Genomic DNA, 18,261 nt, shown 5'->3' with positions numbered 1-18,261 from the left:
ATCACTAATATCTAAGGGGACTGTTTTTGCAGTGGACCAGACCCCACACTGAGCCATTTCAACACCAGGATAAAGCTTTGTCTGACATTTTATTGTAACAAATGTTTTTGTTGCTGTGATGAAAAACCTTAACGGCAAACACATTGAAGTGTGTAAATGTGCCATACGACATGTCTAAACTTAACAGATTCGTATCAAGACACATCACTGATTTTAATCAACACCTGGCTCAAAGTGCTGTCATGTCATGTGTCATGAACAACAAAAGAAGAGTGTCAGTGCTTTCAGGCTCCAGTAAATGCTTTGATGGTGATAAGATAAAATAAAGAAAAAAAGAAAAAAAAAATACAAGACCAATATACAAGATCAATAAATAATCAACCTCCATAATCCGCCAAAATTCAGTTCTTTTAACATTTGTTTTGCTCAAATGTTCCAATGAGTTTTAGTGGTTAAGCAGCACTGCAAGCAAAGCAAGCTCAAGCAAAGTCTTAAGTATGGTTGCCACGGGAAGAAAATTATTTTTGGCATATTCCCTTTTTGTCTAATGCTCATTTTGTTTCATTACACTTCTTCCCAAACCCCCTCCTCCATAACTTTTCAGGTTGGTTGTTAATTCCAGTAAGAGGTCATTAATCAAGAGACACGGCGCTGGCAGCCAACCCAGCCATTCCCTCAATGGCTTTTTAACTGCAACAGCTAAAGGCCGTCCAGCAGAAAACCCCCCCAAAAAAACACATCAGCAAAGAAAGGCAAACTACCCCAATGTGACAAGGCTTCTAAAAAATTATGCTGTTGCAATTAAATAACACCTAAACTGTCAGGGTTGCAAAGAGGGTCTTAAAATGAACCAGAGTTTGTTTCCACCGATAATCCGGAACAAATTCCTGGTCCGGGATCAGGAACCGATCTCGGACATATCTTTGGAGGTGGTCTCGGTTCATTTTTAATCAGACTGAGATTTGGTTCGCTTTGAGATTCCTCAGTCTGAATACAATCCATACTCGGAGCGGAACAACTGGACCAAAACGGCCACCATAGCCGGTGCTCATGTAATGTAAACAAATCACGAATGAAGAAACGGAAGAGCAGCGGACAAATTTAAAGCAATGCTTGTCATTTTAACAGACTGAATAAATGGTCCAACTGTTTATCTGTTAGAACGTTTATTTTAACACTGCTGAAAACACTTCTATCATGTGTTTATGTGTCTTGTAACGTGGCACACTCTCGACAGGCGCTGCTGTGATGCAGTGATGTCCGGTGAGGTTGATGGCTGGTGATGCGCTGACTCCTCTTGAGTCAGATTTACAATCGCAAGAACTGAATACTTCGCCATTCATACAACATCAGGTAACAGCATTTAAGATACACAAAAGAAGATATTTGTCCTACAGAGAATATTTCTTTTATAGACATGGATAGAAGACTTCTCTTGTATATAAATTAGTCATATATACTGTAAACAAATTAAAGTATACAGATGTGATCAGCACACATTTAATTTTGACCCTCAGTACCTATTTCTGGTATTTTTCCAACATCAAATTATGGTGCTTTAATCAGCGTTATTAAATGTTCTCTGTGAAAATGGTCATAAAATACTTCTTTTAGACCTAAAATTTAGTTTTCCATCGCTTACATATTTTTCCACTGAACTCCAAAAATTAAAAATTGAAAACCATATATGGCCTTACTTTTTGAGTCTGTGCGCCAATCCTTCTCCACAAAAAGCTCTATGATCTGTTGTAGAAGTCTTCCTTTTTTTCCTTAAGCTTAATTTATGGCCAATAAAGAAAGACGTCCTTAGTCTGTTCTGTCTCTACTTCACCAGTTTAGCTACAAAGTGGCTTTCAGCGAAAGTCTGCTCCCTGCTGGCTAGGCTTGCCAGCAGCCTTTTCTGCCTGCTTACAGCAACGCTCTTTTAACGTCCCAGTTAAAATTGAGCCCAGCAGTCAGACATGAGGCGAAGTGCTCCGGAGCCTCACCCGAAGTTTCCGTTCCCTATGTGATTGCGCGACACTCAAATTCTGTGATTTTAACCTGATAAACAGTGGAAAATGTGTTGAGTTAACTGAAAATGGATCTTTAACATGGATCAGTGTTGTGGATATTTCTCTAGATTTTCCATTTTTCATATACATTTTTCCTTTATTTGTACTAAAAATTACACACTTTTTTTTTTATAACTCGTGTTTATGTTCACTCTTCGGCCAAGTGGAAGAGTGTCTGCTAAGAAACTGGATACTGTGGCTTCAAAACCGTTGACTGTGTAAAAGAACTGGACTGAGTGACTTCTACCCCCTCGCGTAACAAATATGAAGTACCCGCTGGTTGTAAAAAGCTGAAATCCCATAGACTTCTATTGAGAAAAAACAGCTATTACTCAGTCATTATATTTGTCAGAATTACCATTCTTGCTCTTCTCAATCTTTTTAATATATTCTTACTAATTTTTATTAAAAAAAATCATGTAGAGCAAGTTATTCAAGTTGTAAACTGATCAATCGGGTGCATTAATAAAAGTAGATTGCGTCCAACGTTTAAAGCGTTTGATTGACATATTCTCCCGAGCCTGCTTTCAGTGGAAGGGGTGTGACCTTCCAACATCGTTACTCCTGATTGGAGAGAGTGGTTGCCATAGAAAAGTAGACTCAGACTGACACGGGCAGTCAGGCCAATCACGGCTTACTGACGTTGTTTCCAACATGGTGATAGACATCTCATAGAAAAATGACTACTAAATTGACTTTGTTTGGTTGGAACTGGAAGCAAGTAACTTTTTATGAAATATAGCATATTTGTAATGTAGAAAATACACGGGAGGGCCATATAGTTGCTCCACTCTAACAGTGTTACCCACAATTCATGTCCCATAAATGACGTAAGTTTCTTGATTTGGCTAAAAATGGCACAATCACAATTAGAAGAAGATTGGAGTGAGACTTTAAGGAGGTGGGCCCAAATGCTTATAACTCTGGTGTGTGCCAACTAATAGAACTTTGACTTATGGCCAGTAAAGGCCATAACTTGACTTTCTAACTTCCCATCTGTTAAGATTTCAGATACTTATTTAATCATAAGAATATTCTATTACATTTAAACTAAAAAGTATTTGAAAGGTCTGTGGAGTAAAGGTAAATAGTAGGAGCCTGTGCCATTAAAAAATAATGAGCCCCCTCAGATTCATTGAGTACAGTTTGAGCACACTGTCCTTTCATCGGTACTCTATGCAAAGGTCTGCATTGTTGCTTATTATTATCATCATTTTGAATAATATTCTTTACAAGAGTTCCAAACTTTTCAGCAGACAGCTTTTTTTTAATCAGCTTGTTCCAGTCTGACAGTTTGTGTTTTAAATGCTGCTGAGCAAGCATTACTATACTCTTCCTCAAAACCCTCTACGAAGATGCTTCATGTTGCTGCAAACCTGTAAGACCGAAATTTCCCAAGATTTCTTTTGAATCCTAAACATCTTCTGCGTCATTTTTTCAAAATTAATTCTTTCTTCAGCCGTTTTAATTTTTGTGTTTTACAAACTGCTCAAGAGACATATTTCCTTGTTAAACTTCTAAATAAATAAAAAAAAGACACAGCCTTAACATTAAGCTGTTAAAAACGACAACAGCCCCTTCTTGCCAAAACAGTTCAGAGCTTCAGGATGCAGTCACCCCTATCAGCCGAGCTTCGACACATTTCTTCTGTACAGCCAGTAGATGGAGCAGCAAGTATGCAGCCATTTGTTAAAAAGATGTACACTACATTACCAGAAGTATTCACTCACCTGCCTTGACTAACACATGAACAGAAGTGCCGTCCCATTCCTAACAGTTTCAAGTCTTCTGATAAAAGCTGTCCACATTAAGAGGAGTGTGTTTATAGGAATCTTTGACCATTCTTCCAAAAGCACAACAGTGAGGTCACACATTGATGTTGGTCAAGAAGGCCTGGCTCACAGTCTCCGCTCTTTGCATTGCACTTTGTGATGTGTGGCTTGGATGCAGCTGCTGGGCCATGGAAACCGATCCCATGAAGCTCTCTGCGTACTGTACTTGGGCTAATCTGAAGGTCACATGAAGTTTGGAGCTCTGTAGCAATTAACTGTGTGCTTCAGCAACCGCTTCAGCATCTGCTTCCCCCTCTCTGTCAGTTTATGTGGTCTCCCACTTCATAGCTGAGTTGCTGTTGTTCCCAAACTCTTTCATTAAGTTATGACAGTTGACTGTGGAATATTTAGGAGCGAGGACATTTTACAACTGAATTCGTTGTACAGGTGGCATCCTAGTCACTGAGCTCCTGAGAGCGGCCCATCCTTTCACAAATGTTAGTAAAAACAGTCTGCATGCCTGAGTGCTTGATTTTATGTACCTGTGGCCAGGCCAAATGATTAGGACACCTGATTCTGATTATTTGGATGGGTGAGAAAATACTTTTGGTAATATAGTGATTGATTTCTACAGCAAATTTTAGACAGGTTATGCTTGCTCATTTAAAGAAACCACAAAATGTTCTGACCACAGCTTTCGGGTGGATTTCAAAGGCAAAGAGATTAGTCAAGTTTACCATGTCAAGGTCTGTTGTTTCATGCAATCGTTGCAGAATTGATTTTGTACTAGGGATGGGAATAGAAGCCCCATGAAGCTTTCCTAGGGGTTCATGTAATTGTGCCGGAAAAATGAACCAACCATTCAGGGCTTTGAAACCACACAGAACAGCGGCATCTGGTGGCGGACTGGACATATATCATACGCTTCCACTAAGCTCCATGTAACACTTCAATGTGGAAATGATAATGAAAAAAAGTAAAACAAAAAAATGTTGTTAATGATGATAAAAAACAACGTAAAACAACACAACGAGTTACGTTTTCTGTGAGAAGTGCTTGACACAGCAAAACACACATCACATGAACATAGTAAATAAAGCAAATAAAGAAAGCAAATAAAAAAAAACTTGTTAAGAACTGGTCTTCAACCCGGGATCTCTGGATGCAGAGGAATTGATTATTCCACTAAGCTATCTCTACCACTACAATCACATCTTGCCATCATATGTTGATAGAAGTATTTTCCTTATAAACAATGTTAATGGTGAATTGCATTATTAGGAGAAACCGAGTTGAAACGATCCTAAGATCCCACAGTACTTTATTTTTACCAGGAGCCATGGTAAAGTGCAATAAACTGTTGCTGATTTCAATACAGGGGACACAATAAAACTTGTCGGGAAACGTTTGGGATTCATTTGTATTTATAGAGAATAGCGCACCCAACTGTTCAAACACAAGCGACATCTGAACACTGGTTCGACCAAACGAAGCATTTGGCGCTTCATACGTCATCAACCACGTGATCTGCGCTAGTTGACACACGCCTCGAAACATTGTGCTGAACCACTCTGTTTCATGAAGGTGAAACAAGCGCCGGAGCGTCCATATCAAACGGGCCACCTATTTTGTACCATTTATTTTGCTTGCATATTCAGAAAGTAAAATAGTAAATTCAATGAGGCAATTGAAAAATTTAGCAACAAACAAATGGCTCCCTCTTATGAACACATGTTTCTACCATCCAGCTCCACTGCCTTTTTTACCGCTCTTTCCTTCACCTCAAACTTTATTTATAGTTTCTGTGCTGTTGACGCTTTAATTGCAGTTCTATCACTTAAAATCTCTTTCTCAGTTAGGCCCTGAAATAATTTCTCAGTTGTACTTCATCTGCTTAGATAAAAAATACTTCAATCTATTCAATACTCAGTTTGAAATTTTAATGGATGTATTCATTTTATGTTTTGGTAAAATATATACATAATGAAGTATATGAATACGTTATAAAAAATATTGGTTTCTTAAAAACTGCTCTGAAACCCCAAAATACACATAAAAAATATTTATACAATGGGAAATATAGATACATTTTGTGTTATTTAAGTGACTGAGCATAATTTTTTCTAATCAAACTGTCCAATAGAACATGATTGCATCAAAATTTAGAAAAAATATAGCTGTCCTCAGCAACTTCTTAAAGCATACGCTCTTTGACATACTGTTAAATCTTTTAATGCTCATTCTGAACCACTTACATATAAACTCACTCACATACATACTTTCTATCCCTTAGTATGGAAACAGACGATTCTAAAAGATGAAGATGAAATTGCTTTAACAATTGAAAAAAAAAAAAAAAATCTTTAATGCACCAGATATAAGGTTAAATTTAAGTAAATGCATTTTTTCATGAAACTACTTAAACTGACTTTAAAAATCAGAAATACAATGTTTTTGAGACAATTTTATTCAAATAATAAAATCAAAATTAATTAAACTACTTAGTTTAATTATTCTAAATTTGTAATCAAAGCTCAACAAAAGTGAATCTAAAAGCAATTTTTGGTTACTGTGAGATTTTCAATTTTTGGTAGAATTTATTTGATTTATTTGAAGTTTTTTCAGAGTTGACCATAGTTCTGTCTATGTGGCTTATTCTGCTGCTACTCCAAATAAGTTGATCAAAACCAAATCAATCAAGTATTCTGTTTTCCCCCAAACTAAAGAAAAACCTCGTAATATCAAGAATGTAATCTACCCATCCAAAGAATTAAAAAGGCTACGGTTTAATATTAATGATTATATGTGGACAGTTTGTGAAAGTAAAAATAAAATGCAGCATTTATTAATTTTTTTTATGTCCCCAAAGACAAATATTTTGGACAAAAATAAACAATTAGCTGGCAAATATGGTCACATAATTACCAACATTTTATCTTGACAATATCTTCTTTGGTCTAATAATTAAAAACAAAATATAACAAAACACTATTCTATGCCTCATTCAACTTGCATACATATTAATGTACATGTCCCCCCCCCAATTTAAAATAGTTATTAGTGTATTAAAAATATAATTAAAATGATTGAAACTGCTGAAGGAGCCAAAAAGGTTGTTTTCTCTCTTATTTTTTACTTTTTCTTTCCTCACTTGATTTAAACTATTTTAATTAGTTGTTCTTTTTTATTATGTCATTCATTTTTTTTGTTTTAACTATTTCATTACATTATTTGTTCAAATATTTTATATTAAACTATGTTTGGTAAGGTTACAACTGTTGGATTTAAAAAAAGAAGCACAGAAGGAAAAATCACTTTTGTTGAAAAGGAAGCAGGTAACTTTTAATGCTGCAATTAGCGGAGAATTACAGGAAGTTCCACCGTAAACAGGACGTGAATGTTAGACAGAAGTAATAGTAATTTAGAACGCACTTCAAAATGACAAAATATTTTCAAATATTTCCGCTTCATTTAACCACTTTTTAAAAATTGCTTTGAATCATTTAATCTCTGTGAGTGTTGAAAGATAGAGTCATGGTTTTCCAGCCTAAAAGTCATAAAGACCACCAAACCCAACAAAAGAAAAACCCAAAATATGAATAATTGATAAATTAGAAGTTATTAATCATCCATTATTTATTACTTCCTGATTTGATTGAAAGTCTAACTTTAACCCATTTCAATATTACATCCACCATTTTTGCAGTTGATTAAAACATAAAATAATGGACTCCCATTGAACAACTACTGATGGTTTGCTCAGATATTAAGAATAATAAAGAAAGGGAGAAAAAAAACCCAAAAATTATTAAACAATTGTAGTTAAACAGGAAATACGCAAAATAGCGAGTTTGAGGATAAAAAAAATTAAATGATTACAATCAAACTTATAAATTGAATTTATGGAACATATTAATGTGAACACGCATTTATTTTATTATCAGTGAACTTTACATCTCATGACGGCAGGTGAGGAAGATGACAGGTGAAGCACTGCCCGTCACCTGACTCTCCACAGACCACACATCCCTGCTTTAAATGTATTTTAACCAGGAACTAAAAGCTCCTGAACTGATCCCAAACAAATTATGTCTGTCCAACTAACAATTTGGCCTGCAAATTACAAATAAAAAACGCCTTACTGAGCTGGAAACCTCCCAGTCTGAGAGGGAAAATGTATGTAAGTATGAGTGAAAACATTTGTATGTGAGTGGTTCATAATGAAATATGACTTGTAGGGCCGCTCAAAGCCTTTCATACCAGCTTTGCGCTGTTATGCAACAATCGGCTTTGTGCCAGTATGCAACCAATACGCACCAATATGCAACACACTGCTATACATACATAAAGTGTTGCAAGATAGCGCAAACCCACTGTTATCCCAACAGAATCAGACGATTTATGTTGATTGCATAAGCACTTCACTGATGCGCAGTGTTCATATCAGCGCAGCTACAGAATCTGCTGAAATTACAATTGCGTAAACAGTTGAAGACTTTCGGAAGTTGAAAGACTATCAACACTGAAGCTAAGGTCCTGGTGTTAAAAGGTTAAGAAAAAAAAGAACTAATCACATAGAACATCCTAAAATCAACTAGATTTAGATTTTGGAAAGTTAATATGAAGCAACCAGTTTCAGGATGACAGCTTCAAATACCTACATGTAGATCAAAGTCCTCTTCTAAAAGTGTAGTGTGAAGCAAACACAACCAAAGGTGTGGCATTTATTAGCATTTCAAGTCCAGGCTAACGGTCAACCGCAAAAGTAGAAAGTCCCTCTGTGATTCTCCTTTCCTAATTGTAAACCTTTTCCTGCTTGCATCCATTTTTCTTAATCTTTTGTCTATTACTCGTGAGTTTAAACACGTAATCCTCCATTTAGAAAATGATGCTTAACAATATTAAAGAATAACTGGACGGCAGCATTTGACTTGCTACCACTAATTCAATTATTATTTAGCAGCGGTGTCATATTCTCTGGGATAACCAGCTCTCTGTGCCTTGCTCACCTAGTGTGTTTCTAATGCGCATTTTTAGCGGACAAAAAAGACCAAATGGGTCACAAACTGGCATCATTGTAATCAGACAGCTGGCGAGAAATAAGAAAATGAAGTAATTAAAAATGAAGTGTCTTTTATGACAACAGAAAGACTGAAACAGTGAAGCGCATGTGTCAGCTGCAGCTCCAGTCAGTGTCTGAGGCACAGGGGAGGCACGAGCTGCCGGTGCCTACCCTGCTGCTATGTTGTGTATTGGAACAGGAAATTATAGATTTGCTATTTTCTACCAAAGAAATGTTGAAAACCCACACAGAAAAAGTAATCATAAAAAAAGACGTCTTAAAAATAATATTTGTGTATATATTTGATTTGATTTATGTGTTTTTACGCTATATTTTGTAGGTGAGGCTGACTCTATTTCACTGATAGCAGGCCTGCGCCTAATACACTGGAGTGTTTGCTAATTAAATACAGACTGAAAGAAAAAAATACATCGTCACCTGAGAGTCAGAGCATGGGGAAGAGGAAGCAGATTGAAAAAGAGTGATAGTCCTGAGTGTCAAACTGTGAGATTCAACTGCTGAGAGGCACAGTGAAGTCCCAGAGAGACACAGAAGCAGACAGACGGAGAGGCGCTGTAGAGAAATAGAAGGAATGTTTTCTCTGCAGTGGGAGTAAGTGTTTTGTTGGTGATGGCAGAGGCTGTCACTGCTGGGATATACCTAGAAAACAACTCAAAAAGAGACACAAACACATTTGAGACCATGATGCCAACAGTCGCTAACCCTGCAGAACGCAGAACCCCTGTATGTGTTCATGGAGGTTAGGTGCTCAGGTGTCGTAAAACATTCAAAATGACAGACAAGATGATAAGAAGAGCTGTTCACTGGATGTTAAGGACTGCCATCTAATTGGGTTTTCCATATCAGAGCACTTTCTTCTAGTGTACCACCAGGACTCTGTTGGTATGTTTCTTTTTAAAGAGGGACAACACCAGATTCAGAGTAATGTGATTTTGAGTACAGAGTCCCGATCCGATACTTTTGCAACATATTTAAAACAAACAAATTTTATAAACAGATACTGGTTTTCCCCAATTGTTATTTTATTAACCGTCTTTTATTATTTAAAACTTAAACAGAACACATCTGTGAAGTAGCTTGAACAATCAAGCAAAAATTGTGCGACTGTTAACAAAAAAAAATAGTTAACTATTAACTAGTAAAAATAGGTGATAACTAAGAAAGTTTGGTGACTGTAGCTTTAGTATTTTATCAAAACCTACGGAGAGGCATCTTTTCAACACTATGGCCCCCGCTTATGGAACAGTCAGCCAGAGGACCTGAAGGCCACCAAGGCTCAAGACCTATATTTTTAACCTGGCTTTTAGCTAATTTCACTACTTTTATTATTTTATTAATTTAAATTTTGTATTTATTTATCCATTTACTATTGTTTTATGAATTTTAAGTTATCAATGATTTATTTTAATTTAACTTATTTCAATTCTTTATTGTTTATTGCTTTTATCAGTATGTTTACTTTTTAATCCTCACTTTTATTTTCATTTTTATTTAAGAAGCCTCCTCAGTTGGGTCCTCTCCCTCTGGGTAGGCTGCTATTCAGCTGCTGCTGCTCTAGATGGGGACCTGCATCGACTCTGTGGTGGGGGTGGTCCCTGCCTGTGATGCTGCATTTGGCTGGCTATGTGGCTATTCGCAGAGAAGGAGGTTCCAATTATTATAATTAGCGTTACCGATAACAAACATTCTGTTTTCGTGCTCAGCCTATTTCTTTTTTCCCATTGTCATTCCCAATCAGTTAGGGGTGGGAGTGTGAAAGGGGTGGGGGGGTTGTGTCTACATGTGGGCGGCTGTGGTGCAGTGTCGATCCATGATCGTAATAAAGCAGGTTCGATTCCCATTCCCGCTTTGCACGTCGAAGTGTCCTTGGGCAAGACACTGAACCCCACCTTGCCTCTGGTGGGAGGTTGGCGTCAGTGTTTGGCAGCCAAGCCCAATGTGTGTGAATGTATGAGACTGTGACTATAAAGCACTTTGGGCCTTCAAAGAAGGTAGAAAAAGCACTATATAAGTATACACCGTTTGGGGAGGGGGCTCTTTTAATTTTCGTGCTTGTTTTTATATTATTTATTTTGTTTAAATGTAAAGCACTTTGTGTTATGCTTTCATAGAAAAAGTGCTATATAAATAAAGTTTAATTCTATTTGATCTTCAGAACTATTGAACATGTGATTCTCATTTTTAGAAAAACTAATGATTATTTTCTCTTAAAATTATTGCTGTAGCATGAATATGATGAAATGTTTTCATGACTAGCTTATATTAGTGCAACAATCTATTAGTTTGGGTTGTTTTTGAGAAATTATGAATTCTTTTAATCACTTTTTTCTGGAGATTGGAGATCATAGACGGTCCCCTGGCAGCCGTCTCACTGCCGTCTCTGTCAGCAGTATGGAGAAAGCCATTCTCATTAAAAATAAACAAAAACATGACCTTTTATTTGTTGAAATGCCTTTAAAGTTGTTGTTTGAGTTAAGACAGATCGCTAGAGACACTTGCTGTCAGTTTTAAAGGTGTATTAAAAGAGTTAATGAGTCTGAATGTCCAAACCTGTGAATATCTTGCTAACTTTACCAACCTGTTTTTGACCTCAAACTAGTGCCACATTTCGGTGCACTTTACGTCAATAAAATGAAATGATCCAGACTTCTAGTAAAGTAATTATCTGTAATGTTGTTGTTTCTCTTTCAGCTTTTCCCATCAGGGGTCGCCACAGCGAACGAGTTGCATGGTAAACTTGGCAATGTTTTACGCCGGATGCCCTTCCTGACGCAACCTTCTCAAAGCAACCGGGCTTGGGACCGGCACAGAAGTAGAGAAGGGAACAGGGAGCAGCCTGGAGTCGAACCCTGGTTTCACAGATGGAAGGTGCCGCAAACCAGCACGAGCTAAACCGGCTCCCTAAAGTAATTATCAGTAATAATAAGCTTAAATATATAGCGATGATTATAACTATTAGAATAAAATAAATATCTGATCCCTGAAGGGATGCTACATTCGAGTCGGACTGAGTCAGAAACTACATAACCAGGCTGATTTACGATCAAGTGATTGGTTCAGGACATTCATAGTTGTAAGGTTATCCACCTTCAGAAAAGTAACTAACACAATTTTTTTTGGTCTTTTTATGTTTGTTAAGGTTTCTGGTAAAAATCCATCTGTGGTGAAAAAGTTGCTGTAGTAAAAGATTGTGAATGGTAAAGGGCGTATACTTGTATAGCGCTTTCTACCTCCCTCGTAGGCTCAAAGGGATTTACAGTCACAGTCCCATTCACTCATTCACACACCCAATAACCTCCTGATGGCAGCTCCGCTGACCAACACTGGCACCAACCGATAACCACCAGAGACAAAGTGGGTTTCAGTGTCATTCTTGCCCAAGGACACTTCGACACATGGGCGGGCAAGCCAGGAATCAAGCCTCAAATCTTCCAATCAGAGGTCGACTGCCCTACCAATGCAACATATCCATGTTACATACTGCCTATAATGTTTTAGCTTATTTGTAAGTTTTATTGTCTTTCACATAGTAGCTCCATGATAGCCTAAAATTTTTCCACTGAATTATATGTCTTCAATGTCTGAGAGGCTCACAGCGTCAGATTTAAAGGACTCAGACATGTGACGTGGCCGGCTGTCACTGTACTACAAACGAACAAAACCACTATGATGACAAATGAAAGCCTACATGAAGATATCAGAGGTCATCTATTTTGCTTGATTTCTCTCTAGTCATGTAATTGCCATGGCAACCGGCAATTCCTCTCTTCGGCAAGTATCCACGGTTACCAACCTGCTCTCATTCATAAGCGTTGCCAGGGAAACACAGCCCTGGCTCATTGATGGAATGTCGGCGATGCTGCAGCAACTGGTATGGGAAGTGGGTCTCCTAGCGAAAGATTTTCAGCCCCCCCCACACACACACACTCAAAAACCTCCAGCCTCCATCTTCTTCCTTGTGCAAAAATACACAAAGTACCCCCTCTAAGTCCCGTCATACCCCTTCTATACTAAAGCTGCTGTGCAAGAACTTTGCATGTTGGTAAATATTTTTCATTGCACACAGCAGAGCCTTTTCTGCATACAGACAAACATATGCACAGGCATAGAAACACAGACACTCATCCTTCATGTACACATTTATGATCAGTCTAATCTATAGACAAAATGGAATGCAGCATAGCTCTCATTCAATCTATCCCTCTCTTTTTCTGTAGCTGAAATATTGGTGATCTTGTGATATCAACCAAAAAAATTAGTTATTGAACAACCATCAAATATTTTGGATATCATTTATCAGTGTCGGACGAACAATTCTAAATACCACCACTATCCAACACTGGCAACTAGACAACCAGTTTTTTCCCCTTTAACTAACAACAGATTAGCTTTGAGTTAATAATAAAATAAGTAATTCATTTTATTTAGTGGGGCCTTGAAATAAGTCCAAAGATATTGTACAGAATGCAAATAAAACAAAATGGGTTATTTAAAGCACTAAAGCAGTGAAAGTTTAACAGAACAAATCAATTTTAACAGTTTAGTTAAATAGTTTGGGTAGCGTGTATGCAGATAGATGATGGAAAGGGAGGGCAGGCTTAATCCGCGACAGCAGTCCTGCCCACAATTTACAGATGAATTTCTAATAAACTATGGCTGCTCTGCAGAAACTGTGTCCAAGAAATTGACACAGATTTTTTGATTTTGGCTAATAACTGCACAATAATAATAAAAAGACCACTGTGAACACTTTTAGAGATGATTAGAGTGGGACTTTAAAAAGACTGAAAGTAATATTTATAATAATGGATTGGATTTATCTGCGCTCAAAGCGCTTATAGTGTGTCCATTATTCATTCAATTCTCATTTATACTTGGTGATGGTGTCATGTCTCGTCAAGCTTCCTGTTGTCTCGTGTGGGGTTTCCTGTTTTATTTTGAAAGTCTAACCTACCTCTCGTTCCAGACCTTCCCCTTCCTGCCTTGTCTGTTCCCCACACCTGAGTCTGCTTCATCATCCGTGATCATTCCCACCTGTGCTTCCCCTCCTCATGAATTTATAGCCTGTGTTTCCCTTTGTCCTGTGCCTGTTTGTCATGTGCTATCACCTGTCAAAGCTAGCTCTTCTCTTGTGTCCAAGAATTAAAACCTTAAGCTCCGCATCTGAGTCCAGTCCTGTGTTCTGCCTTGTCAGATGGTAACTACTGATGTAGCCACAGCTGCCCTGAAGCAGAGGCATGGCTGCCAGTTTGCGCCTACATTTCCTCTGACCATCACTGGGACATTCATACACATTCACACACAAGTGAAGCTGCACTGGAGGCAAGGAGGGTGAAGTGTCTTGTCCAAGGACACAACGAGTTGGCTGGGTGGAGCTGGGGTTGAACTGCCGTCCCTTTAAACATTGGATGACTTGCTCAACAACCAAAAGTTGTTATTGGAATTTTCTATTGTAACATTGTGTTCCTGTCTACAAGCTTCCTTTGATACAAACTTATATTGTCACAATAAAACTCAAACAAAAACATACATTTTTTCTAATTCTGTGGCAACATCAGGTATTACATCATACAATCAAACAGATTATGAGCTTTTGCAACCATCTGGTACTTCTACTGTAGACATTTCACAACCTTTCACATCTTAGTAAATCTGGTGTGTTGTGTTGCTGCACTTCACTGCCTCCCAGTTGAATCTAGAATTAAGTTCAAAATCCTCCTGCTAACTTACAGGTCATAACATGGTAAAACCCCATCCTATTTTAAAGACCTCATAGTGCCTTACCAAACAAAGAAAACACTTCGCTCACAAAATGCACGACTGCTTGTGGTTACCAGAATTTTTAAAAGTACAGTAGGAGGTAGAGCCTTAAGCCACCAACCCCCTGTTTTATGGAATAAGCTCCCAGCTCATATAAGAGAGGCCAACACAGTTTCTACATTCAAAGTTAGGCTTAAAACATTCCTCTTCGGACAGGCTTATTGCCAGACTACCTAGTAATCAGATAATCATCTAAGATAGCACAAGGGTTAAACATGTAGTTGTAGTGTTAGATAAGCTAACTCTCTCTAAGAGTTCTGCTCGCTTGCCCATCCTGGGGAGGATCCCTCCTTCATAAACCTTCAGAATTGATTTGATTTGATTTGAAATGGTTTATTTCAAGCAATCAAATAGAAATAATACACAAAAACAATATAATCATCAGTTATACATTCATACGGTAACTAATCAAACTTTGGATAATTAGACATAATTAATAAATATTGCTTGAAAGGGAGTGGAAGGAAGCGAACTTATATAATCCCACCCCGTTATACTATAACCATTTTATTACATGATTTATCAATATCCGGTACCTAGGTTTTATCAGACAGAATTAATAATCATAAGGTAACAATAAAGCACATGCCAAAGATGAATTACTTAAGTACTACGTCAAAAATAACTATTTTAGAAATCAACATGTCAAATGCAGCATCTGAAATATATGCAAATTATGTTAAAACATAATACTATATCAGTAAAATAGACACAACACTGTTTCAGGAATTTTCATAGCAAAAATTTCATCAAGTATCAAAAGTTAAAAACATGTGCAAAGTTATGCTACATTAGGAAAGATTTTTGAATCAATTTATCAATTTTAGGAGCTAGTGAAGTACTATCATCAAAAGTCAATCAATTTAACAATTTTCAAAGGTGATTAATCATTTGCTTTACTCTTTTTGTATTTCTTTGTAGAATCTGCTTTATTTCAGGATTTTTTTCCTTACCAAGAAAGGGGGTCTAAGGGCAGGGATGCCCAGTTTAGCTTAGTGTGTTTAGTTTACTTTAGCCAATACCTATTGAATTGTATGACTTCATGTTCTTTATGATTCATGTTTATTACATAATTACCAGTATGAAGCCCATTGAGACAACTATTGTTGTAATATTGGGCTATATAAATGAAATTATTTTGAATTGAATCTTTTAAACCTGAACCTGGTAAGAATGACTGTCAAAATTATTAAAGACACACACTGAGAACATGCAAAGGTCTGAATATGCATGAGCAGTATGTGCTGTACTTGTGTGTGTGTGTGTGTGTGTGTGTGTGCGTGTGCACGTGGATTATGTGAGTATCATGTGGAAGCAATGTGGGAGTGCCATGTGTCATAACAGTGTGAGCTCCTCTCTTGTGCCCTTCATGTCTCCCACAGAGCCATAACCCCGCCTTACCAACGCTTGGACATGCATTCAGTTTATATTGCCAGTCAAGGGATCTATACACAAATACTGAGTTTGATAACTTCATAGCAGAAATGAAAAAATAATATTAAGAAAAAGCAAAATAATTTGAATCCATAAGAAATAGGTGAGTCACCACTGAGCACTGAACAAATCAAGTCTTTTAGGTATAAAAAAACAATTTGTGACTTTTTAAAAAATCAATTCAAACACAAAGATCTTTTTGTGAAAGTAAACCTCATGTTTTATTTGACTAAAAACCAAAAAAATGGAACATTTAGCATTATTATAATAATTTCCATCCATCTGTCCATTCATCCGCCCATCCATCCATTCTTAGGCATAATTTCAATAATTGCCAATAAACCATCAATCCATTCATCCATCCCCCCTTCCGTCCATCTGCCATTCCATACTTCAATATTAATACAATAATTGTCTTCACATTGATGTCAAATAGTGCAAAAACTGTTAATTGTTTTGTCACATATCATTAGTTCACTCATATGAGTGTATTTTATATTATTTGTGAATATATTATCAATTATCAAGTATAGCACTTTGAGTAGTGATTCTGCTGGGTCTTGTTATGGTTGACTATAAACTCCATACTATGCATTGTGGTGATAAAGTCGTCTGTTGCTCTATGTTTGCTGGGGTTTATCAGATCAATATTGAAGTCTCCACAGATGTAAAATATTTTGTTATTTTGAGAGTTAAAAATCTTTTCCATCTTGTCACTGAACACTTCTAAGTTTGACCCTGGTGACCTATGTAGACAGCTTATGATGACATTTTTCCCTGAATCGTTACATATTTCAATTGTAATACATTCCAGTATTCCATCAACTGTAAATGAGAATTTATCAATTATTCTAAACTAAGTATTTATTTTCACAAATATTGCAACATCTCCATCCACCTTTTTTCTTTACTCTGTTTACATAGTTAGGTTCATAGCTTTCTAATTAAAAGTCAGTTGTCGAGGCTGAAGCAAGTTTCCCATATGGCTATGATATTAACCCTTGTGCTATCCTATGGGGTCCAGATGACCCAATCCTTCCACTGACGTGTTATCCCTACCATGACAAAGGTGGATAAAGTGGATAAAGGTGAAGAGGATTTCATGTAATCCATGGACACCAGTGAAGATCACAAATCATTGAAGAAAAAAGGTTTGGCATACTATCTTGTGGGGTCTAGATGACCCCACTCCCAATGTTAAAGTAGGATCTGTAGATAGTCCTTGATGTAATCAAAGTTGGTATACATACTTCTGCTGTTAAAGTGAATGATTGACAGGTTTCCTTCTGGGTTAACAGTTTTTTGAACAGTCATCGATACTGTAATATTTGCAGTTCATATTAACAGTGGAAATGAATTGATCAGATTCAATGTCTTGCTGGTTGTTGTCATTATTACTGAACATTTCAAGGTTGGTTTGCTCACCATTCAGATCTCAATGAAAGTTGTGGTTGCAGGTGACTGTTGAAGAAAAATATTGTTTTTTTTAGAAGCCATTAATTGTAGAGTTTGTCCCCTCACCTTATTAGACCAGCATCTTTCCTTATATCTTGTTTAGACTGTAGTGGGTAAAAACTTCTCCAATTTCTCAAGGTTCCTGATAAGAATAACCTTGGATCCCTCCGAGGAGCTGCAGAGCTTGGCATCAATTTTGCAGTCTTTTACCCAAGTTCCCTGGATTTTTCCCAGTTTTTTCAAGTAACGTGTACTTCTGCCGATGTTGGCATTCCTTTTTGTGAGTGATATTAATGTTGTTAATCCTGGATTTCTGATCCTGGTCATCTAATTTTTTTCTTGATTATATCAATCCTGTTGACACACTGCTCTTATAGAGCCTGGTGCATTAAACAATGTTATAGACACTGATTTTCTGCTATGGCAGTGATGATTCCCTGTAATTTCAGTTCTTTAGATGTTTTTTGAACAGGAAGGAAAAGAAAATTCCTTTTTTTTCCATGTATATGACGAGGGCAGCACTGGACTGGCTGTGACAGGTCCCCACTTAGTTAAGAGTCCCCAAATCAATAGTAAACAGCTTTAATACTCAAATTAGCAGCACTTTTCACTTGGAACCAGACTAAATTAGTAGACTGCAGCT

General features: G+C 37.1%; 1 protein-coding gene across 29 annotated transcripts in view; it reads right to left on the bottom strand.

Moving 5' to 3' along the window:
• The window catches only part of cacna1ab (calcium channel, voltage-dependent, P/Q type, alpha 1A subunit, b), a 255,351-nt gene that overhangs the window by 104,635 nt on the left and 132,455 nt on the right, over positions 1–18,261 (bottom strand). The gene's annotated exons all lie outside the window — the stretch shown is intronic.

This window comes from Oryzias latipes, chromosome 1, assembly GCF_053564925.1.
Source record: "Oryzias latipes strain Hd-rR chromosome 1, Olatipes_Hd-rR_3.1".
NCBI lineage: Eukaryota > Metazoa > Chordata > Actinopteri > Beloniformes > Adrianichthyidae > Oryzias > Oryzias latipes.
This window is presented reverse-complemented; position numbering and strand designations above follow the sequence as displayed.